Source organism: Lissotriton vulgaris, chromosome 8, assembly GCF_964263255.1.
Source record: "Lissotriton vulgaris chromosome 8, aLisVul1.2, whole genome shotgun sequence".
Lineage (NCBI taxonomy): Eukaryota > Metazoa > Chordata > Amphibia > Caudata > Salamandridae > Lissotriton > Lissotriton vulgaris.
The window spans coordinates 926,081,784-926,106,092 of record NC_141696.1 but is presented as its reverse complement, the minus strand read 5'-3'; positions in this window follow the sequence as shown (position 1 = coordinate 926,106,092).

Below are 24,309 nucleotides of genomic sequence, written 5' to 3'. Positions count from 1 at the left end.
GGTCTGGGTGGTCGGAGCTGTTGAGGTCTGCCATGCACCTCATATTCTCCGGTAGCAGGGTCCCCTCGACCATTTCCTCAAGTGGCGTAGAAGCGGTGGCAGTGGGGGTCCCACCACCAGTCTTTATAGCCTCCTCCAGTCAGGCAGCAACCTTTTCTTTTGAGCGCTGGCGCATGCCATACCAGCATTTTCGCAAATCCTCAATGCTGTGGTGGGTGACGCCAATGAAGTTTACCTTCTCCTGTATGTCAGCCCATATCCTTCTTTTGTGTGTCTCTGGCACGCGTAGGAATTTCTTCCCGAAGAGCAGCTCATGGCTCACCACCATCTGCTGTATCAAGACCTCCTGCTCCCTTTCAGAAAACGTGTGTTTTCGCTTCCTTGTTGTTTCCACCTTCTGCTTGTCCTGGCTGGCCATGTCTCCTTTCACAGTAGCAGTGCAGTGGTGCCTCAACTCTCCTCCCAGCCTCTCACTCTGCTTCTGAAACTCAGGTGCAGCATGGGTAGCCACACTTCATGGTTGTGATGTCATCAAGCTGCACCTGAATTTCTGATTAACAGATTTGGGATTCCTTATTTGCGAGATCGCAAAATTAGTGAATACACAAATTTGGAATCGCTATTTGGGTAATTGCAAATGAAAATGCGAATTTTAGGGAATCGCTATTTATTTGCAAGGTTTTAATTACATACCGATTTGCGATTCTCAAATTGTGATTCGTTAAAAATCGCTATTTGAGAATCGTAAATTCGAAGTTTGATATATGTGGTTCCATGCATTTATCCTTGGACTTGACAGATGAACATTTCTCTGTGTTCTGTAAATACTACATATGTCATTTATGTCACATTTGTATAGCATTTTATCACATTTCACTACCAGTCACTAAATATACACTGTATTAGTTTGTTTTTTCGCCGTATGTGTTGTATATCACAGATAGCCATTTCATTCAGTTGCCTATATATGAACAGAAAGTAAATAAATTAATTGCTTATATAAACAAGTTGTTGTTCTTGGTGTGATATATAAATGTATGATTAATACATACTTCTTCTCTTTATGTATTAAATACTGTGTGCAAATTAGTTGCATACACCCGACAGAACCATTGTTTTCTCTGGTACCCCTTTTAAATGGGGGGCACAGGGAAGCCAGTCTTAGCCAGCTTGCCCCTATGACCGGCGATCGTGCGAACCAAAAGCACTAAAGTTCTTCCGGTTCATCTCCCTGCTGACCACCCATTGGACGTTCAGGGGAGGTGGGGGTGCCACGTCATCACATGGCCCGAAGACCCCCCCACCTCCTCCTACCCTGGGGACCAGTGCAACCTCCATAATGGAGGCGAGCGCCAGGTCGCGCTCTGCCGTGACAAGAAGTTAGGGTGATCAAGCGAGGGTAGGAAAGAGTAGAACAGCAGTTGAGAGGGAGGCCTGAAGAAAAGATAACATATAAATGATTGTGTTCCAACTACCCTTATGTAACTGAACTTAACAAACATTAACAAAAGTACCTGTAAAGAAGGATAACATTTCCAAAATCCTACAAAGAGGAATACATGCACACCTTTCCTTAACAGCGCATACATTCTTCTGTTTATGTAAACTCTGTAATGGCATAAACACAATTTCCACTAAACTTGGTTTTGGCAACAATAACGTTTTCCCATTTCAAGAAAAAAACAATCAACTTTTTACTGTGTTTAATGGCTCCACACCAAGAGCAAGTCAGTTGTTCACATCACAGGGGGCGAGCAGGCACCCACCTCTTTAACCCCCTGTTAAAATGCAATCAAAAATATCAAAGGTAATATTTCTTGGTTTAAACAACACTGATCAATTTAGCAGATAAATTGTCTTGGAGACTCCATTGATTTCAGAGTCAAAGGTGCAATATAATTCCAATATAAAAAAATAAATAAACAGAAGGTACTGCCTCTGTTCGATTCACAAAGGATAAACAAGTATTTCAGTGCAGATCCAGTGCTGGTCATAAGCCCCTTGCTGATACAATCTCTGTATCACCACGCACAAGCAGGAGAAGTTGCTCCCATGCAGAGATATCTCATAAACTATAAAAGGCTACGGCACCAGGAAGTCCATGCAAGCTGTAATTCACCTGATTCAGGACTCCGCCCTCAAATGACGTCGAAAAAGTACTGAAGGGATCGAGTTCCAGTGCAAGTGCACCCTTACCGCTCTTTCTGAAGAGAAGGTGACTCAAACACCTTGAAATGCTGATTTTACAGGAATAATCAGCAGTTTGTTGAGGGAGTCGGGAGTTAAGTAGACTTGCCTCCCTTCCAATGAAGACGCTGTTTCTCTTGCGAATGCGGTCAGTTTTGCTTTGCCTCATGGGAAACGGAGTCTGCAACATGGACCTTCACCCCTTTTACCCCTCTTCTGGTTTACTGAAATTAGACTGTACCTTGCTCTATTCTTATGCTCTCTGTCTTTGCTCTTCCCACCATGCCTCTAACTTCCTGAATATTTCTTCATACTGGGTGAGTACCCTGTGATGATCTACAAACGCAGATCTGAAGGTGTTTAATGTTTTGGGTACCTCAATGTGAGTTTTGCATGTGACATAGTGAAGAAAACAGCAAACCTTCTCAGGGGTCCCACTGGTACTTGGTCCTTTAAAAACAAACAAAAAAGAAATTGACACAGAAGCTGTAATATAAAATACATATTTATTAAACCTCAGATGAGGGAGACTACGTCACACAGAAGCCTTAGCAAATGAATGAGGAAGTCTAAGGAGTACAGAAAACTGGGGCCTTATATATACTTAGGGTTACATAGTCACCATAAGACCAAGGGGCAGTCCTGGCTCACATAAGCATGCAAAATGACTAATATGGGCATACAAGATCTGCTTGCTCCACAAAGTGGGAGAAGCTAACAGTGGCTGTTTTTGGCAAACACATCCTGACATTTACATACTAGGAACAGTTGCAAGGACAGCTGCAAGCTCAACTGAGCATGTGCAAAGGTGGAAGATGCTGAATATAGTTTGTTTCTAAGCAGATTACAAGAGCAGTCAACACTGAATTTGTATAGAGCACACGGCGAGCACATGGCAGCACATGGCAAACAAGATGGCTGTCAGAAATACAAAATGACTTTCGGCTCATGCTAACAAATGCATGTAATATTTCACAATAGGGTCGCAAGCAGGTAAACCCAACCAAGTTTATCAAAAGCTTTCTCAATGTCTAGAGAGACTGACACCCTGAAATACTTGGCTCCCAGCCTTTTGTGTAAGTACTTTGCTAAGTACCTTGCAATCAAGGTTAAAAAGGGGTAGAGGTCTGTAGGAGCGCACATCCAGTGGGTTGCGTTCCAGTTTCGGCAAGACTGCTATCAGTGCCTCACGCTGGGAGTCCGGGAGCTGACCTCTAGACTGAGCTTCATTAAATACATTCTGAAAGAATTGGGTTAGGTGTGTGGAAAAGGAAGCATAATACTCGACTGGCAGGCCATCCATGCCTGGCGTCTTGCTCCTGGCTATTTGAGCTTTTGCAGCTCAAACCTCTTCAGACCGAAAGGGCTCATCAAGCACAGTCTGCTGAAGTGGAGATAATTGAGTCAGAAGCAGACCCTCCTGGAAGGACTTTATTTGCTCAGTGGCGGGGGCTGGAGCTGCAGTCGATAGCTTGCTGTAATAGTTACGGAAGGCATTGTTAACTGTTGTTTGTGTGGTAGCCAAGTCGCCATCACTCAATGTGGTGGCTTCTTTCAGGGTGTTCTGAAGCAAGTCCCGCATGAGCCGTCTCCCCAAGCGGTCACCCTTGAAACAATGCTTATAGTCTTGCATGCTTAGGCACGTCTTCACTTTCCTGTATTTTCTTCGAAGGTCCCGGTGGTGGGCGTGCTCAGCGACACAAGCCACTAACTCTTTCTATTGCAGGCTTAATTCTGATTTAAATGTTGTCTGTTCATTGTGTTATGAGCACCTGTTGCAGATAGGCACCACCACTTTATGGGCATCCCATTCTGTAGCACAGAGGGAAGTAGTATTTTTGTTGAGTTCAAAGTATTGCCTGACACAGGCCAAGAGGTCCCCCAATAATGGAGGATCACCAAATGCCTCAGTCTGCAGTCGCCACATGGGCACACACTGATGCCGACTGCCCCATAGCATCTCCACCTGAAGCAGATAATAATCGGACAGTGTGCAGGCCAGATATTCTGCCTGCATCACCATCTCCCCCAAGTACATTATTTCTGGAATCAAGTCGATCCTAGTATGGAGGTCGTGGACCGGAGAATAAAATGAGTATTCATGCAACAGAGGGTGATGGATGCACAACATATCTAGGAGCCCCATGTTCACGAGCCAAGGACAAAATCCCTGGGACACCCTTGCACTCGATGCCCAAGCAGCAGCAGGCTAGACCTATAAGGGAGAACATCCACCCTACAATTTAAGGGCCAGATGTAGGTGGCTGTTTGAGGGCATTTACCGAGCGGTAACGGCCGATTTTGGCCGTTACCGATAGGTAAATGGGTGACAGGTATGTAGAGGGCATTATTTTACCGAATCGGTAAAATTACCGAATCAGTAATTTTACCGATTGGGTAAAATAAAAAATCAGTAATTTTACCGATTCTGAGGCACCCAGATGTAGGTGGGACTCTTCAGAGTACCAGAGGCCTTACCGAATCGGTATTTTACCATCAAATCCAATTTGCATGCACACCTATGCCATGTGACAGGCAGACCTGCCCTTAGGGCATGTATGCCTGCCACATGGCACCCAAGCCTGTTTTGGGGGTGCCAGAGGGTGTCAAAGTGACACCCCCTGCACCCTTGTGAAAATCGGTATTTACCGATTCGGTAAATACTGAATCGGTAATGCCCATTCATTCCTATGAGCTTCAAAGCTCATAGGAATGAATGGGCATTACCGATTCGGTATTTACCGAATCAGTAAATACCGAATTCTTCAGCACATCTGGAATACCTACATGTCCACCCCTTAGATTTACCGATTTTTAATTACCGAATCGGTAAAATTCGGTAATTAGAAATCGGTAAATCTATTTTACCTACATCTGGCCCAAAGTCTCCACACACACCTAAGGGGCTGCCGGGTCACAAAAAGACAGCCGATGTGAGTGTATCAAGGAACCCGCCGAGATTATAATTAGGTGTATATATTCACACCATCAAGAAGGGCAAATCGTCTGGCTGTCCCACCAGCACCATGTACCTGCCTCCTAGGTCTGCACTATAGCTCTCCATTACATAGGGGACTCCCATTGCTACCCATTTGAGCACCTCCAAGATGAATGCCAACAAGGACATGCCATACACCTGCCCAAGCCATTTAGATTTACTTCTTTACAGTTCTACCTCATTAAAGTAGGTTTCTGCAGTGTAGCAAAGTGCTTATGGCGGTGCTTGAGATATGCATGGATTCTATAGCGTTTGGCATGAGTCTCCATACCTCACACATAACATGTCAGGACATTATAGTGTGGAACTACTGTGTCAGTGTGTGTACCCATGGCAATCAATAGAAAAGGACCAGCCCAACAATAAATTGCACAACCATGCTGTGTACCAGTTCCCACCCCTCTGAATGGACTCACACATACCATGGTTGTCTCCTCTCTGTGAACAGCCACCCTCCCCGGCACTAACCCACCACAAACCTGTACCAAACAGTACTAAGGAACATCCCCCTAGGCAGGTGGCACTTGGGTCACTTGCCAAACACACCTAAACAGCAACACATTTACCAAAAAACAAACATGGGGAAGTCTTTCCGATAACTCAGAATGCAGAATGCAGCACACATAGAAAAAGGAAAAACGAGAAGAAAAAAAGATATTTCTCCTTGTTGTGCTTTCCTTATGCCTCCCCAGGGGAGGCGTACATGTGTGTCGATACTCAGAGTTACAATTTCTTGTAAGTCTGGGGCAGTGTCAAAATGGCATGGATGTTGCTGGGAACGCACCCAGCAACACCCATTGCACGCCCCTTTAACACAGAAAACTGTGTTAACGGGGACAATATTTACGAGGCAGCATTAAGCCCAATAAGGTGGCTTAGTGCTGCCTCGTATATATGGAGCAGGCTCCTGCACTACGGAAAATCATATAAAGTGGCATTCTGCCGGCGCAGAGGCCCACAAAGTTTTGTGGAGGTCAAAGATTTACAACTTTGAAGCTATAGACTGGGAGAGCACCTAGACAATGGATAAATGTTGTAATTTATTTCCCATTGTAGCATCCAATTTTATGCCAAAACAATGCTGCCAGAATTTTTTTTTAATGAAACCACCAAAAATGTATAGTTTTCTAGTAAACCAGGCACATTGGCCGTGTCCTCTTGCTCCAGCATTCCTAAACAGTCGAGAAATATTTTTCTCTATGCAAAAAAAGTCATAGGCCTAGATGTAGGCAATTTCATTTTACCACTTCTTAAATACCGAATTTTACCGATTCGGTATTTAAGAAGTGGTAAAATAGAGGGGGGTGGGGATGTAGGTATTTCAGAATCGGTAAATACTGAATCGTTAAGATCCGGTATTTACAGATTCTGTAAATACCGATTCGTTAATGCCCATTGATTCCTATGGGCATTGAAGCCCATAGGAATCAATGGGCATTACCGAATCGGTATTTACCGATTCGGTAAATACCGATTCCAGCAAGGGTGCAGGGGGTGTCACTTTGACACCCTCTAGCACTCCAAATACAGGCTTGTGTGCAATGTGGCACACATACATGCCCTGAGGGCATGTCTATCTGTCACATTGCACAGGTGTGCATGCACACCTGAATTCGGTATTTTACCACACAATAGGATTGTGTGGTAAAATACCGACTCTTAAGGGCCTGTGGCACTGTAAACTGTACCACCTACATTTGTAATTACAGAATCGGTATATTTACCAATTCTGTAATTTACCGATTCGGTAATTTTACTAAATCAGTAAATATACTGATTCTGTAATTTTCAGCCCCCTACATCTGAAAACCCTAATACCGGTCGGAAATGGCCGAAATCAGACGTTTCCGACCGGTATTAGGGCTCCTACATCTGGCCCATAATGTCTTCAGAGTTGATTACTAAGACCTAAATCTAGTGCTCTAGTTTCAGGGGTTTACCTACTTCTTTAATTCACGCCCACAGGGACATAGCCAAAGTGAAATATCCAGTTCAAGCTGATTCTTGGTATTTCTCTGAATCAGCCCACATTTTCTTGTCCACAGCACTTCAACCGTTCAAGAAGACTTCACAAGCAGGACATGAGCCCTTTCATCCTTAATGGTTGCAGGAGTCCTGCAGCACTATCTCTAGAGCAGCTTTCAGATCCCAGAGATTTAAGAGATTACTAAGGATAACCTTATTCTATGAGGCAGGCATGCATTCTTCAGTCCAGGAAACATGAAATCTTTCTTCTACTCTGGGTAGCTCTCTGTAGAGAGATTATCATCGCTGAGCAAATAGGATTCAAATGCCCTGTCAGTGCACAGTCATGCTTTTCTGGCAATGTTGTACAGTTCCAATTTAAGGATACGTTTTTGGTTAAAAAAAGTTTTATGTTACAATCTCTTTCACCATTGAGGTTCCCTTATTTCCTTTTGCTGAATATTAGAAATGAGATTCCTGGTTGGCTAAGATATGCACTCAGGACAGGCAGGAACTACCACTCTAGTCAGGGTAAGCTAGAATTACACTAAAAGATAACCTGTGATGGCTTGGCACAGAGATTTCAGACCATTTTAAGGAAGCAATGTATAAAGTTTTTTTGCAACACAGAGACACAGCAACACAATGAATACACCACATAAAGACGCCACACAGGTTTTGAAAAATAGATATTATATTCTGAACAAAACAAGACCAAAATGACTTAAATCCTATATATAGAACTTGAGATGTGGAATTTTAAACACTGTCCAATGTATTGATCTCTGGAGTCAAAGCGCAAGTTCCACGTCGATGCACAGATTTTACTTCTGCAACCGGGTCAATGTGCTGATTCTACTACTCGCAGACAGGAGATGAGTCAAAGTAAATTTTGCAAGTATCTGGGCTACTTCCAGAGAGCCAGGCACTTGTGCAGGGATAGAGAATTTGATATCTCTGAGTCTCAAGCAACTGTAAGGAAGCCTACAAGCCAGTGCATGTCACTTGGAGTGAAGGCAGAGTCCAGCTCTCCTTCAGCAGAGTCAGAGAGCAGCAGTCAGCAGGGTAAAAAACAGAAAAACAGTCTTTCCAGATCAGCAGTCCAGATGAGTCTTTTAAGCAACACAGCAGTTCTTCTAGCAGAGCTTCAGCTTCTAGTCCAGAAGTGTCTGATTTTAGGGGGTCAGAGACTCAGCACTTATATCAAAAAGTCTGTGTATATCTTATATCACTTTACAAGGTACTTACTAGTAAATCAAATATGTCAACTAATTTATTATGCACCAATGTCACCATGTTTAGGGGGGAAGCACATGTACTTTAGCACTGGTTAGCAGTGGTAAAGTGCTCAGAGCTCTACGCCAACAAAAGGAATAAGCAAAACAGGTGGTAAAAGGCAAAAGGTCTTAGGAAAGACCACCTAAGGATGAGAGGTCTTACTCCTAGTCTCCAAACTCCACCCTAGGCTACTCATTACTTATATTAAAGTAGAAAAACAAATATCCTCCAACACCCTCCTATGTGCACTTGCCCAATCTGTGGTTTTTTACAGTTTTTAATTTGCCATTTCCAACTCAAACAACAAGAGTGCTACATTATTCACAAGATGATGGGACCAGTATGGCCTGGAGGTTAATTTTCTCTTCATTTCGGCCCCATTGCATAGCTTTCTGTTGGATTAAAGGTAACAAACCAGCTTGAGGCAGTATTTCCCCATACGAGATGGCAGAAAAATACAGAATATTGACAATTTGCTTGCCGATGGGGATGGCTCCCTCTGTGGAGGACTGTGCAACTTGGGGTACAGTCTTTGCTGCAGTATGTACCAGATCACATGGTACCCATTCTCTGACTGTTCTGCCTGAAATGTTGAAACAGACCCACAAAGAGTACAGGGCAGCACCCGCCCTGGTTCTAGAGATGAAACCTATGGGCAATGATGTTGCAGTATCTGCTATAAAGTTGAGCAACATTAAAGGGGAAGCAGCAGCATTAGCTATACACCAATGCCGGAGGGATTTGACTCCCACACAGCAGAAGGGCAAATTACTTATAACTTTCAAAGAAACATATGCTATGCTTGGTAGATATACTGTGGAAGCCAGACCTGGATAACCACAGTCAAGGAGTAAGTTTGATAAGTATCACTCTAAGCAAGCACCCGACTCCTCAGCAAAGAAGACGTCGGATAATAAGAAAAAAAAAGATAAAACAAAATAACAGGGTGAGTCTCCGACATAGGAATACACTGAGAAACATTACAACTGTGACAATGTTAAACCACTTGGCAGGCATCAGGATACTGACAAAAGTTCCTTCAAAGATTCATCCAATAAATGTTCGGCGAGAGGAGGACGGTCAGAGCACAGATCAGAAGAGCACGAGAAACCAAGTAAGTACTCACAACACTCATCGGATTTTATTATTAAGCAAGAAGAAAAGCCTAAAACTTCTAAATCTGAATTAAAAAAGAAGAAGGGTGTCAGACGTAAGATCAGATATACCCTGGATAGTGAGGGCTCTACTTCTGAATGGGTAGATATACTGTGGAAGTCAGACCTGGATAACCACAGGCAAGTAGTAAGTTTGATAAGTATCACTCTAAGCAAGCACCCTACTCCTCAGCAAAGAAGAAGTCGGATAATAAGAAAAACAAAGATAAAACAAAATCACAGGGTGAGTCTCTGACATAGGAATACACTGAGAATCATTATAACTTATGGAACCGTGACAATGTTAAACCACTTGGCAGGCATCAGGATACGGATACAAGTTCCTTCAAGGATTCATCCAATAAATGTTCGGCGAGAGGAGGACGGTCAGAGCACAGATCAGTAGAGCACGAGAAACCAAGTAAGTACTCACAACACTCATCTGATTTTATTATTAAGTAAGAAGAAAAGCCTAAAACTTCTAAATCTGAATTAAAAAAGAAGAAGGTAGTCATACTTAAGTTCAGGTATGCCCTGGATAGTGAGGGCTCTACTTCTGAATGGGGAATGGGCATTAACAATGCTGGACAGTGTCGCAGAAGTCACAATAGTTTGCCAGAACCTGATGGATTATCTGGTGGGAGTAGCACTGAGTGAGTACATCATGGTGGAAACACCAGATACTACGGCATGCCTTCCACATCATTTATAAGAAGCCCTACTGTAGAAGTAGACCTCAGCAAGGCCTACCAGTGCTAGGGGGGCACCCTTCTCTGCACGCAAGTCCTCAGACAAGTTAATAGACGTTGGCACAGAAACTGAAAAGTCAAAGATTCAATTTATTAAACCTCATGGGGTGGAACTACATTCTTACAACACCCTTCGGTGGTGTATGAAGTAGCACAAGGAGTAGTAGAAACATGGGTCTTTTTTACCCACACAGTAGCTCAAAAGAAAGCGGTACAAGCACACATAGGAAGAGTTACATACATAGATGGCCATACAGAGAATGCACAGACAACAAAGAAGGAGGATCCAACAATGGCTGACTTTAGTACAGACATCCTGACAGTTACAAACCTAAGCAGGTGCATGGGCAGCTACAGACTCTTCTGAGCATATGCAGAGTAGCCAAGGCTAAGTATAGCTAGTTCTTGAGCAAAGCACAAGGGTAATCAACAGCGAAGAAGGAACGAGCACATGCTGAGCACATGGTTAGACAAGATGGCTGCCAAAAACAAGATGGCTTCAGCTAAATGCTAACAGCGATGTCTGCCAAATTTCTACAGATTACTCTTTTAGCATAAGCTGAAGACATTTATAATCTAGAAGAGTCTTAGTATACATCATGTACATCAATCTGCATCATTTCATCAACTTCTTTAACTAGTAGACGTTGGGCATTTATTTGCTTAACATTACATTTGGTAGGTGTACAAGCAGTGATACAGATGGAGCAAAGCATTAGACCACATTGTATACATAGGCAGCATGTCAGTAAAATTGTAAGCAATATACACAGACCTGTCAATAGTTTCCAGCCCCAGGTAGAAAATAATGTCCAAAACCGGCTGGCCAAAGTCGATGTGCCAGTATCAGTGTGAACCTCAGCAGCAATTCTATGCACCTTAGAGATGGCATCAAAAACTGAAAGCGCATGTTCTGGAATGTACACACAGCAGCTACTTCCGATGATGCAACATGCACCACCTCGGTCAGCCAAAACCACGTCCAGGACCATACGGTTTTGGAGCACCACAATCCTTACAATCTTTAGTTCCTCTGTGATGTTTCCGAGTGCCTGGTTGGTCACAGACTCTACAACACGAGTCAAACGTCTAATTTTCCTACTGTTCAAGGCAGCACCACCAAAGAAGAACAGCCCCAAATCAACATATTGCTGTAGTGCGGTGTGAGTCTGATCCACCTCATCGTGATTTGCTGTCCTCTTAAATCTGTTTTTGGAAATGTCATTAAACAGTTTTGAGTCTTTGTGATATGATGCAGGAGCAAAACATACAGGTGGCAATAAAAAGGACACATAGCAGATTCCAGACCACCCAACAAGTAGATGGTAGTATCCCTTGTTACCGCATATAAAGTAGGTATTATGTGAAAACGTAAAGCTACTGTTATTATAGCCAGAAATATTCAGAACTAAAAGTATATTCACTTTTGCCCACTGGAATTTTCCCAACACTACTAACACATACATCTGCTTGGGGTCTAGTTACAGCTATAACAAATGGTCCATTACCCTTTGCAGTTCGAGTATTTGTGTAAACATAATGCGTAGAAGCATTTCCATGTCGGTACTCCTCCATCTCCCATTTAGTCCCTTTAGCTTCCGGGAAAAACTTCTTCATCAAGATAACACGCTTCATTAAGATAGTGGTTCAAACCTCCTACACCCATATCAGCAATTTTATCCATCTCAGAAGCCAATATAAGTGCAAACTAGGGTTGACAAAAACCATTATGAGAAAAGGGAAGAGGAATGAAAGGTGTTCCTCCCTTTTTCTGATGAGCTGGCATCATTCCGTACACCCAACAGTCAGTAATGTTCATAGCATTGTGCGTGTGGTGCAACATCTAGATGAACGTGTTGTTCAAATAAGACTGTCTATGCTTCTGCTCATGATAAGGGAGAGTAAAATAGTGGTGTTTGATAAGCACTGGAGTAGTGGCAGTCAGAATTCATCGAGCAGGAGCAACTTCCTCTACAACCCAAGTTATCACTGCCATAGTGATCGCAGTGACAATAAACCCAACACATTATCTTCTTGTTGCAAATCCTCGCAGCAGTTAATGTTTTCTCCATAGACATATTCATCTCGCTGTTGAAGTAAGAAAACCATTGGAGCTCTAAAGTCCTGGGCAGCTGATCGTTTCTTCACTGAAGGTTAAGACGGGTGTCACTACATAAAAAGATCCCCCTTTTAGCTCAGTTTCTCACTAACCCAGGACGGTTTCTCAACCAGTCTTTTTCAACAATGAAGTGTATTTCCGGGGCCACAGTTGATATCGAGATGCACCAGGAATCGTGTGGTCAGGGAAGACTTTCTCAGGTTCTTCAGGTGATATGGCTTGACCTCTCTCTGTGTCAAGGATGTCTCGGTGGTCGATTAGGGCAGCAGGCTTCACCAGGGTAGACTGCACCTTCTTGCAGTGGGTAGAATGCACCCAGTTCTTCCTGTTCATCACTCTGACTGCTGTTCTCATCGCCAGTAGGACCTGCTCAGGGCCGTGCCACCTAGGCTCCAAGCTGCTCGATCTTTGGAAGGACCGGATCAGTACATGGTCACCGGGCCATAGTTTTTGGCCTTCACCTTTTGACCTGTCAGGAAGAGCTTTTCGAACCTGTTGATGAATAGAAATCAAACTGTCAGTCAACTGTGATAAGTAGTCACTCATCAAGACACAAGGTACATCATGTATGGGGTGCGGTTCAGGAATTCCCCAAATATTCAAAAGTCTTTCAAATACCACCTTATTCGTGTAAGGCCATATCTTTAATGTTTCAGAAAAAAGGGGGTGGTGATGGACAGAGTATCTGAATTAAGCAGAACACTCCTACCCAGTCAACAGATCAGGGCTTGATCCATCACCGTTTTATAGCTCACTGCACCGTCCCAGCTCAGAACCTGGCTACATGCAAATTAGTTTGTCCCTGGCCCAGTGCATCATGGGAACAGGGCAGACCAAACTACCAAGCCAATTCTTTTACTGGAAAGGAAACAAGCTTCCGGGGACCGGTTTCTGGCATTACAGCCGTCTTCGGCCTGGCTTGCTTGAATCCTGATGGTGAAGTTAGCAAGGGACTCATGTCTGAGCATACCCTTCCACGCTTATGGTGGACAAAACGATTCAGAAAAACGGGTGGTGATGGACAGAGTATCTGGATTAAGCAGAACACTCCTACCCAGTCAACAGATCAGGGCTTGATCCATCACTGTTTTTTAGCTCACTGCACCATCCCAGCTCAGAACCTGGCTACATGCAAATTAGTCTGTCCCTGGCCCAGTGCATCATGGGAACAGGGCAGACCAAACTACCAAGCCAATTCTTTTACTGGAAAGGAAACAAGCTTCCGGGGACCGGTTTCTGGCATTACAGCCGTCTTCGGCCCGGCTTGCTTGAATCCTGATGGTGCAGTGAGCAAGGGACTCATGTCTGAGCATACCCTTCCACGCTTATGGTGGACAAAACGATTCAGAAAAAGGAGGTGGTGATGGACAGAGTATCTGAATTAAGCAGAACACTCCTACCCAGTCAACAGATCAGGGCTTGATCCATCACCGTTTTATAGCTCACTGCACCGTCCCAGCTCAGAACCTGGCTACATGCAAATTAGTCTGTCCCTGGCCCAGTGCATCATGGGAACAGGGCAGACCAAACTACCAAGCCAACTCTTTTACTGGAAAGGAAACAAGCTTCCGGGGACCGGTTTCTGGCATTACAGCCGTCTTCGGCCTGGCTTGCTTGAATCCTGATGGTACAGTGAGCAAGGGACTCATGTCTGAGCATACCCTTCCATGCTTATGGTGGACAAAACGATTCAGAAAAAGGGGGTGGTGATGGACAGAGTATCTGAATTAAGCAGAACACTCCTACCCAGTCAACAGATCAGGGCTTGATCCATCACCGTTTTTTAGCTCACTGCACCATCCCAGCTCAGAACCTGGCTACATGCAAATTAGTCTGTCCCTGGCCCAGTGCATCAGATACTCTGTCCATCACCACCCCCTTTTCTGATATCTTTAATGTGGCACTGATCTAATGGACAACAATGCCAAAGGTAGTGCATCAGGCCATTTCAAGGACGTGGAAGCCTGAATCTTAGCTAGCTTAAGCTTGCGGGTAGCATTGTATCTCTCCAATAGCCCTTCTGATTGTGGGTTGAAGGCAGCATGACATTTCTGCATAATCCCTAATCCTTTCAGGACGTACTTGACAACTTGCCCAATAAAATTAGGTCCGTTATCACTCCACTAAAGTTTGCAAACACCAAATCTGGGGGAAAATTCCTTTAGAAGCACCTTTGCTGTAGTAAGAGCTGTGTTATCTTTCGTAGGGTACGCCTCTATCCACTTGCTGAAGGCACATACCATTACTAGTACGTATTTCAGATTATTACAGCGTTCAAGCTGGATGTTATTCATTTGCAAAACTTCAATCTGTGCAGTTGGTGTAGCAAACCCTCTTGTAGGAGTTGGTGTCCCTTTCCCAGGATCATATTGAAGACAAATCAAACAGGACTGCACTATCTTTTTAGCTGTTCCAGCAATTTCTGGATGCTCTCAAACTTGCATAAGTAACTTCGTTATCGAGGAGGCTCCAAAATGTGCCGCCCATATGTCATATGAATCATAGGCTGTAAATAGGCAGTGGACAGTCTCTACTTGGTCATGTCTTTATTTTTCCAGCAGCCCTCATCTTACAATGTTCCTTATTTAGACCATTGCTCAAGTTCTTCTGCAGAGGCGGATCTCTGCATGTCTAGCACTTCCTGCCTGGTATCATGCCAACGTTCAGCCTGTGACTTCACTACATACATAGATGTGGTACTTCGCTGCATTGCTGTCTCACGGGCTTTGTGATCTGCAAAGTCATTACCTTGTCCTATTTTGGCAGTCACTTTCTTGTGCACGCTACACTTAATAATCGCTATTCTCCTCAGATATGTCAAAGCAGTCAATAGATTGTGTACTAATTCTCCATGCATTATTTACATCCCATGGGATGTAAGGAAGCCCCTTTCCTTCCAGAGTAACCCGAAATCGTGAGCCACTCCAAAAGCATAGCGGCTATCTGTATAAATGTTCACAGACAAGTCAGTACTAAGTTAGCATGCTCGTGTCAAAGCTATTAGCTCAGCTGCCTGAGCTGACTTCTGTGGAATACGAGCTGTCTTAACTATCTTCTGAAGTGTTGTAATTGCATATGCAGCTGATGTTGTGCCATCTGGTAATTTAAACAAGACCCATCAACCCATCAACATTTGAGATGGGCGTATCTTTCAAGTCGACACAGCCCTTTGTCTGTTCCTTAGTAAGGAATACACAATCATGAGGATCCTGGGACTGAGTTGCTGGATATGGCAACAGAGTAGCTGGATTCAGGGTTGAACATATTTTCAAGGTGATATGAGGGGCCAAGAGTATCAATTTGTATCCTGCCAACCTAGCACTAGTTAAATGCTGTGTTTTAGTTTGGATCAAAAGGGCATCAACTGCATGGGGTACTAACACCAACAGTCTATGTGACAAGACTATCCCTTCACTTTGAGATACGGACACAGCTGCCGCTGCGACAGAACGGAAGAAACACCCAGGCTATGCACAAGCAGCTGGATCGAGAACAGCTGAAAAATATGCACAAGGACGCTGCTTGTCACCGTGTGTCTGTACTAAAACCGAAAGTGCGCAACCATCTCTCTCGTTTACATAGAGTGTAAAAACCTTAGTGTAGTCTGGAGTGCCTAATACTGGTGCAGAACAGAGAGCTTGCTGCAACTGTTGAAAAGCATTCTGGCATTTAATCGTCCATGGAAGGGGCATTGGAGTATCTTTGCTCAGAAGAGCCAACAAAGGTTTAACAATGTGTGAGAAGCCAAGGATCCATTGACTACAAAAAGAAGTGAGATCAATGAATGCACAAACATCTTTCTGAGTACGGGGCTCAGACGTGTCTAAAATAGCTTGAATGTGATCTGGTGTAAGTGCACATCCCGCCTTAGACAGGAGGTGACCTAAATAGGTAACCTTCTGTCTACAATACAGCAATTTCTTCCGAGAAACTTTATGATGGTGTGTTGCAAGAAATGAAAGCAGTGACAGTGCACCTTCCTCACACTGTTCAGGCATATCAGCTGCCAACAATATATCATCAACATATTGTATAAGAGCCTCGCCAGTTGGCACGGGCAAAGAATCCAGCTGTCTTTTCAATGCTTGGCTGTAAATACAAGGACTCTCTGTATACCCTTGGGGAACTTTACAGAATCTAAAGGATCGATTATTCAAAGTTAAGCCAAACAAATATCGTCTGTCTAGATGAAAAGGGATTTAGAAGAAAGCATTCTTCAAGTCAATCACAGAAAAGGTATTCGCTGTCGGAGGAACCATGGTAAAGAGTGTTGTGATGTCAAGAACTACCGGGTATTGGGGCACTACAATTTTGTTAACCTCTCACAAATCAATATTAAAGCTGTAGATTTTAGTATCAGTGTCTTTCTTCAGAATGGGAAGGATAGGGCTATTGCAAATATTATAAAGGACTTCTTCCACAACCCCCACTTCAATCAGATCATGAACAATATGTACGAGTGCCTCTTCACCTTCTCGGGAAATTCTATACTGAGGCAATTGAGGCAATGAAGCACCCTCCTTCACCTGAATATGCACTGGTGGAATAACCATTTGCCCCTCATCGGTATCTGATGTAGCCCACAAATTACTAGGAAGTGAAGCCAACACAATATCCTCTCTAATGAGACAAGACATCTCAACCACAGGATAGTTATCATTCAAAATAACATGCACAGCTTTTGGGGAACAACGTATCGTAGACCTAAAATACTTCAGCATATCGAGACCCACAATAATGTCCGGCGTGTTTGGGGAAAGCAAAAATGGACATGGAGCAGTGAATTTATCAACATGAAATGCAAGTAGTTGTGACAGTGGGCTAAGGGAAGGTGTCCCATCGAAACCTATCGATGTAATGGTTAAGCCAGATAGGGGAACCCTTGGAACAAATTGTTTAGACAGTGCACTTCGAGTAGCTCCTGTATCGACCAGAAACCAATCAGTAAAACCCAAAACATGTGCTTGAACATAGGGACACTTCAGATCTACTGGAACTTCAATTGATTCCTTACCCCATCCTAGGCAGTCCTCTGCGTAAGCAGAATCTTTCACATTAGAAGATAAATAATCAGACATTTAATATTGGTTTCATCTATCAAAAGTATTAGAAGAATTCTGAGTATGCGCAACAGTTTCAATCCTGGCGCGATTATCCATGCCTCCTCTATGCCCTGAATACCCCGGGTGGCTTCTCATTTGCCTCTGTCCACGCTGATACTGCTGAGCACGCAAATCTTGACAGTCAACAGCCCCATGTTCAATCTTCTTACAATACGCGCACTGATCAGAAGACAGAGTTGGTTGAGCATATGAGGGTAAGCTCGGACAGCACGACGCACGCCTGCCTCTGCCAACACCACTATAGGACGTGCCATAAGCCTGAGCTAAAATAACCTTTGTTTTCAACTCCTTAGTCTTTTTATTCTCATTGCCCTTAGCTTCCAATTCCTGACGTTCATAGTCAAAAGAGAGACTGGGGAAGACATAGTCCATGAACTTTCACTGGATTTTAGGCGACTAGCTATTCCTGGCAACATGTTTGCGACAAATTTATCGAAAAACAGATGCATGCCCATCTCATCTGTCAATGACTGGCCACTAAAATTATGGAATGCCTCTTCAAAATGTGTAAAGAAATCAGAAACCGATTTGTCTGCCTTTTGCTTACAGGATGCTAACACAGTCCAATCTATCTTTTTGGGAGGAATGAAAGTTTTTAATTTAACTAGTATAGCCTTTCGAAGATCTAAAATCACTTGTTGCGGTTTCTGTGCGGGTTCCCATTCTGAATCAATCCTTTCTAGTTCCTTCCAAACATTCACAAAAGTTGCATGATCATCAACTTTATGAATAGACCTCTACTTATCAGGGGGTAGAATAAGCCCAAAAAACATATCAATATCAGTCAAAGTCCTAGTACAAGAATTAATAGCTCCCTCAGCTTCTTCATTAAAAGCGGCTGGATTTTTCAGTGTGTCAGGTAAAGCAGCTTTCAGAGCTATGACAAATGCTCTACTCCAAGGAGTGTATACCCAATTATAAATAAAATAACCATTCGCATCAGTGGAATCTTTATCATCATCTGTTCCTGCACCCCTAGGAGGGATATATAAAGGCGCTGCTACCCGCATGGGTTTCCCATGAACCACAATATTCTTATCTGTCCTTGGAGCGTCATCCTGTGGCACGAAGGTCTGAACTGTTTGTTCAGCTGCAGCAGCTGCCTTTTTCTCCTCACGCAAATGGAATGCATCAGCTCGTAGTTTAACCACGCGTCTAATTAAGTCAGCCATCGGGAAGGGGAGAAAAAGACTGTCACGCAATTGTTTATAATCGTCCGCTATATCAACAGGCTCTAACTCTGTGGAATGCCTTCTAATTTGTGCAATTACGTCTGTGGTAAACATTTCTACAAAATATAACTGTTCTCTATCCTGCCATTGTTGTACATCGGCTACAAGATCTGATGCAGAAATTTTATCACAGGCTGCTTTGCGAGCAGCTGACCTAAGAGTGGCTGCACGATCAGCTGTTAGAATTGAACGAGTCTGACACTGAGCATCGGATCCTAACTGATCTTGATCTGCAGGAGAAATATTGTCAGGTTGTCAGTAGCACACAATACAAACAGCGCCACTAACCTTTTCCTTGTGGCCAGCGGGGACGATGGTTGCTGATATTTCCCCCAATTCCCCTGAACGCAACCCCCAGCAGAGGAAGAGAAACCCTACTGCCTGAGGCCGTGCCCGGGGGGAAAGGAAAAAGGGAGAAAAAAAACTGGGCTACAGGTGCTCTGGTCCTTCTCTGGTCTGGTCTAGGAGCTTGGAAAGCACCCTTCTGGGTCGTCCCTCTGCCGGACAGGAAAAAACACAACAGGTATAAAGAGCTCACTCTCAGTATAAAGACTACTTCTACATTTGATATATACACACTCACTCACCAGAAGGCCTGTAGCCAACTCTTAGGAATAGACTAGAGGGCATGAGCAGTCTGCTAGTAACCACAACAAAATAATTTCTAGGGATCAGCAAGGAAGTCTCTAGTACCCAAGGCAGAGCTAAGTTTTTACTGTTGAGATACAGTATTATTATAACAATACCACCTTGCTGCACTGAGCAAAAGACACCAGGTTAATAGTGGTAAAGATGGTTATACCCCTGTACTTCGAATATTTCTGCGTTGTAAGGAAACGACAATGTACTATAAAACAGAAATAATATGTCCGGTCCGCATAACGAAGCACTACACCAGCCAGTGCTAGAGAGGAACAGCTTGAAATGTCATTTCAAAATGAAAAAATAAACAAATACCCTCCGGTATCTAGTAGCAGTATCTGGACCACTTTGCTATAAACAGGCAAATGTTCAGAGAAAGCTGATAACTCTCAGCAATCTACAATTGTGTAAACAGTATAAAAATGGAAGAAAATCCTCCTGCGTGTCTTCCATAAATCAATGAAATGGGAAACAGTACCTAGCAGCGCGGCGACTGAAAGAAACATTCCTGCGTTTCTCTCGAGTTCTCTGCTGGCGCTGACTAGTATACACAGTCACGAAACGGAGGGAAGCGCTCCTGTGCTTCTTCCCAAATACCTGCACCTTCCCTGAAACTCGGCCTGAGTTCAGGATCGGGGGTCGATTTCCAACGGCGCGTCTCTATGACAGGAATGGAGCTGGAAAATGCGGCAATTCTTCATGCTGAAATGCGGCTGGGAGTACCTTCCACCATCTTGAATCCTCTGGACACGGATTGTCAAGCACTTCCTTCATGAGGAGGGCGTGCTCAAGGACAGGGTTGTCCCTGGCTGTTTTCTGTCTTGCCCTACTGCCTGCTGGGAGTTGTAGTCCCTACAGCTTCTTCTCAGCCACCACCCGGGTGTATGAAAACAAAAGCGGCGTGGATGTGCTTGCCGGGTTAATATCTGATGGATTATTGCTACAAATATCATCAAAATCAAGGGTAGGGGCAGAAGGAAATGTATATGGAGGCGGGGAGCTATCAAACAAAATGGAATCGTCCTGTGGTTTATTAAGTAGAGGGTAAAGGGGGCGCCGGACATGGTATTGGCCATTTACCTGTAAACGACACTCCCTATCCACTCTCTCTTGTATCTCATTAATTTCTTTCTTTTTTAGTTCCAGCGCTTTCGCATGGATATTTTTCCGTTGTTCTTTTTCTATCAAAGCTTGCTCTCCTCTCACTCGTTCACGCGCTTCTTTCTCTCACATTCGTACACAGTCAAACATATCTTGTCAACGTTTGCGCTTAAACATACGTTGTTCCACATACTGAATCTTTCTAAGATCAAATGAGCCATTTATAGGCCTTCGCAAATTAGGATCCTTACTAGTATATTTATTTCATAATGTGCTGTACATTATAGAAGAAATGCAATTTTTAATATACATGTCCCTATTCGGTGTCCCCTCCGGGGGAGCCGGCTGATTCCATTCTGTTCCATATTGGTACCTCCAAGAAAGCAACACATTCCATGAAGTGTGCTAGGAACAGGCATGCCAAGAATATTGCAGCATGTGCAATATTATACGCAAAGTGGCACTTAACACAATATGTGCTGTTCAAGTCCTCATTACCTGTCTATATAAATTGCAATTCATATATATCCATGCAACTTCCAAGATTTTTTTGGCCAAACCAAGACAAGAGATGTCACATCAAATGACCTTACCAAGCAAAAGTCTCCAGATTCCAAGTGTCACATTCTGAATTGACCAAATGGTCTCTGCACGACAAACACCAGAAGGGATCTCAGTCGAGGACCGGCACCACCTGGAAGGTCAGATCAGGAAGAGTAGAAAAACATTGTGGCTGCCAAGACACGGCCCTCCTCAGGCAGCGATCATCCGCAGCAAGATTCCAATCCTCCATCAAGACCACTCCGTTGGGCATCCAAGTCACCGATGAGCCCCACGTGGGGCACCAATTTATAGAAGTAGACCTCAGCAAGGCCTACCAGTGCTAGGGGCTCGTCTTTCTCTGCACGCAAGTCTTCAGACCAGTAATTAGACATTGGCAAAGTAACTGAAATTTCAACGATACAATTTATTAAACCTCATGAGGTGAAACTACATTCACCCAACACCCTTCGGTAGTGTATGAAGTAGCACAAGGAGTAGAAGAACCATGGGTCTTTTATACCCACACAGGAGCTCAAAAGAAGGCAGTAAAAGCACACATAGGAAGAGTTACATACATAGATGGCCATACAGAGAATGCACAGTCAACAAAGAAGGAGGAGCCAACAATTGCTGACTTTAGTAAAGATATCCTGACAGTAACAAACCAAAGCAGGTGCATGGGCAACTAAAGACTCTTCTGAGCATGTGGAGAGTAGCAGAGCCTAAGTATAGCCAGTTCTTGAGCGACAGCAAAGATGGAAAGAGCACATGGCGAGCACATGGTTAGACAAGATGGCTGCCGAAAACAAGATGGCTTCCGCTAAATGCTAACAGCGATCTCTTCCAAATGTCTATAGACGACCCTTTTAGCATTAGCTGAAGACATTTATTATCTAGAAGAGTCCAAGTATACATTATGTACATCAACCTGCATCATATCATCATCCTCTTTATCTAGTATACGTTGGGCATTCATTTGCTTAACTTTACGTTTGGTAGGTGTACAAGCAGTGATACAGATGGAACAAAGCATTGGACCACATTGTGTACATTGTCTGCCAAATTTCTACACTACCACGATTGGAAGGGAACATGCCCAGGTTTAATAATGTCCTCTTTTGGGTGAAACTCACTCAAGGGTACAATATTCTTCTGGTCGAAAAGGATTGGCCACCAAATTTCATAATGGACTGCCCAAACGCAAATTTTTCCAGCTTTCTCGGACCTCGTTCCAGAATCAACTAAACATTCATACGCCACAGAGTGGGTCCTAGCGGTAGCTCCTGCATTATACCACAACCATGTGGAGTGGGATGATTGTTCAACTTATAATAAAAAAGAAACAATGGATGGACGGAATGCTGGACGATGCAAACATTCACCCCCCCCAGTCACAAGGATATGGGTTAAATGCATAATTCTTTTGCTCACCACACCACCCCAGTTTGGACCCAGCCATATGCAAATCAGTCTTGACCCTGTTCCTTGTGAGAACAGTCCAGCCCGAACTGCCAAGCCAGGTCTTCCCTGAATCCTGAGATTGATTTAAGGGCATCACCCTTCATCAGCCAGGCTAACTTGAATCCAGTTGTGCAATGAGCACCTTATAATGACATTCCATTCCATTCCACTACCTCAAAGAATATGTCCCCCAAAAACTGAACGTCCGACCGCCATCGTGTTGTGGATAGGACCGCCCAACAAGCTGTCGGCAGGCCCACACCGTGATGCGACTGCCTTCAAGGCGGTAGCAAAATGTATTTTTCGAATTGTGGCATGTGCTTCTGGCTGGTGCATGCACCAAAGTCCAAAAAGTGCACATTGTGCATATGCCTGCACTAAGTGGCAGGCACCATGTGTCTGTGCAACAGTAGGGAAAGTGTTGGATTATAGAAGGGTAACATTTTCTATTCCCACTCCAGTCAGTGCAACGGTAGGGAAAATGTTGGATTGTGGAGTGGAAATTTTTTATATTCCCACTCAGGCAGTGCAACTGTTGGATTGCGCAGAGGAAACATTTTATATTCCCACTTCAGTCAGTGCAACAGTAAGGAAAAAGATGTATTGCGGAGGGGTACACTTTTACTATTCACACTCCAGTCAGTGCGACAGTTGGGGAAGTGTTGGATTGCAGAGGGGTAATATTTATTACTCCCACTCCAGTCAGTGCAACATAAAAAAATAGTAAAATATCTGAAACAAAATGAAAATAATTTAAAAACAGTAAGTAAATTAAAAAAATTGTTGAATACAAAATGGAAATATATTTCAAATCAAAAATATAAAATTAGTTTACTTCCGAAAGCATACCTCTACAAAACCCACAACCCACATGTAAATTTAAAAAAAATACTTAACATAATTAGTTATCAATTAAACAAATATAATTTATGAAAATCTAAATATACATTCATTACAATTAACTTCCCACCCTTTACCCATATAGCCCAACTACTCTAATCTAAAATCAAGCGGAAAAAAAATAATAACACAATTTGTTTTAGTTTATAAACTTTATTTTGTTTACAATTAAATAATTAGAAGTATTTCTCAAGTATTAACAAATAAAATAAAATAAAATAGTTTACTCCCAACCCTTTACCCTTATAAACCCCACAACTCAAAACTAAAAAAAACATTTAATTAAACAATTAACAAAATAATTATCTATTAATTAATTAATATTAATTAACAATTACTTATTATTTATTAAAAAATAAATTACTTCCCAACCTTTACCCCCATAAACCAATTACACAATTATCGTGATTAATTATCAATGAATTAATTAACAACTAATTATTAAATCAGTCAATCGATCAGGGGAATTGTAGGTGCGCTACTCACCGTGAGGGTCTCAAGCATCTGAGAGCTGAGCCACTCCCTATCAGTCGAAAAGCCAGTTCTTGAGCGTGTTCCAAGATATTTGTATTGCGATATTATGGTAGTTTGAAATTTTGTCCTCAATATTCTGTCTTATTACCTTTTATTCTACACTACAAACACAAGCCTTTAAGCAGTGCGAACAAGAACATCCTCTGCCTAATGAAATAATGTCTCTAGATCTCTATGACTACATAATTTACACTGATGGTTTTGCTCAAACTGCCGCTGGGACAAAGCACCAATGCTCAGCAGCATGCACAATAATGAAAAGGCATATGATGAAGAATTCTATCCTTAGAAAACCTAGACACAGTCACTAGGTGATTGCACAG